A 2,058-nucleotide genomic window follows, 5' to 3' on the forward strand; every position below is an offset into this window, starting at 1 on the left:
ATGAAAGAAATGAGTTGAAAAGAGACCAGATGGACCACAACGACCTGTGAAGCTCCTACATGGCGATATAAAACGACTGGTTACGTTAGAAGAGGTGGAGAAACAGCCTTACCTTGTGTCACATAATCAATAAACTATTTAACACTTTATCTAAACGAAATGATTCCTAATGTTTCTTCTGTACTTGCATTTGTTGATTTCTCCATTCAAAAAAGTACTGGCATGCAGAAACATGTGAATTAACAGTTTTATCCTATTTAAAAAATATGATTTAATATGCCTGACTCAGTTAGGTTAAATTAATAAAAGTCAGTTTTAAGTGTCAGATATAAAAGAAAAATAGCTTCTGAAGGTAATGATCGACCAATTCCCATTTTACAATTGACAGTAAGAATTGGCAAATTTGATAAAAGAAACAAATTACAGAAGCAACATCTAAAGAAAATGAAGACAACTGAAGTATAACTACATAAATATTTAATGCATATTAAAAAAAATAGTTGACATGCCACTTTTAAAAAAATTTTGTTAAAAAAAAAAAAATCTATTTACATCTATTTGTGATGACATTAGCACTATTGACTATACTTTATATATATTTTTAAGATATTGATATTATAATGAAATTACATATTTTTAGCATTTATAATTACATAAAGATTAAATGCAGATTAAAAATGCCACTTACTGTATGTTTTTTAAGATGGTAATATCATGGTACTTTATGTTGGTAGTCCATAAAATGCATGCTCAAAAACACTTTATATATATATATACAGATAGATAGATATACAGATAGATAGATAGACAGATAGAGATATATGCATGTATGTGTATTTAATGATATTGATGTAAAATATATAAATATATTATATATTTTTAACCCAATTTATTAAAAGGCCTTTTATGCTTAACCATGAATGCCTTGAAATATTTTCTTATTTTCATACTTTATATATTATTTTATACTTCCTTTTGCACATATTCTCATTGTATGCAGCTCAAATGCAAACACTGAGCGATACTAATGCACAGTTTTTGTCATGACAATAAAGCACATTAATCTGATTTTCTCAAGTGAAAGTGCGGGTCGTTTTCACTGAGATGTGAGTTACGGTAAGAAGTGCTTTCTAATATGCTGTGACGACAACAGCAGTCTGGTACGATCAAGGGAAATAGAGCAGAGCAGATTATGGGATTCCCCTATGGGTTGCTTTAATCTCTGTGGATTAAACATTAAGAATTAATCAAATAATGTATTGCATGCCATTTTAAATAAGCGTACACCCATAAGAGTTACACTGGGCGTATATTCATTTAAAATGACTTTTGATTAAATGTTGACCTGTAGGAACTTTGTAAAGTCATAGTTTGTGCCAATGACTGCCAAGTGGTTCCCAAACATGTTCACCTATTTTAGGTTCCAGGATCCCATGCAAAATAACCATTTGGTTATTATTAAGGCACTGAATGACATGCCAGTTCATAAATAATGGAACCAGTGCGTGAATTTCTTCAGCAAGGAATATTAGGGATGACTGACATACAAATAACTGAATTCAGATGTTTCTGTGTTTATAAATCAAAAGATAACCATAAGAAAAGAAAAGAATACTTGACAAGTGAACTTTAGATTTGACATAAACTTGATTATGCAAAATTACTTACAGTTTACGTATTAGAGCTATAAATCAAGGACAATCCCACTGGAGCAACCTGGAACTGAGTGCATTGATCAATACATTATACAATAAAATGCATTGCACTGCATTTCGTACACTCTTGTATATTCTCATTCATATATGTGACCCTGGAGCACAAAACCAGTCATAAGGGTCAATTTTTCGAAATTGAGATGTATACATCATCTGAAAGCTGAATAAATAAGCTTTCCATTGATGTATGGTTTGTTAGGATAGGACAATATGTGGTCGAGATACAACTATTTGAAAATCTGGAATCTGAGGGTGCAAAAAAATCTAAATATTGAGAAAATCATCTTTAAAGTTGTCCAAATGAAGTTCTTAAATGCATATTACTAATCAAAAATTCAGTTTT

The sequence above is a fragment of the Sinocyclocheilus rhinocerous genome, unplaced genomic scaffold (assembly GCF_001515625.1).
Source record: "Sinocyclocheilus rhinocerous isolate Xijiao unplaced genomic scaffold, SAMN03320098_v1.1 scaffold2611, whole genome shotgun sequence".
NCBI lineage: Eukaryota > Metazoa > Chordata > Actinopteri > Cypriniformes > Cyprinidae > Sinocyclocheilus > Sinocyclocheilus rhinocerous.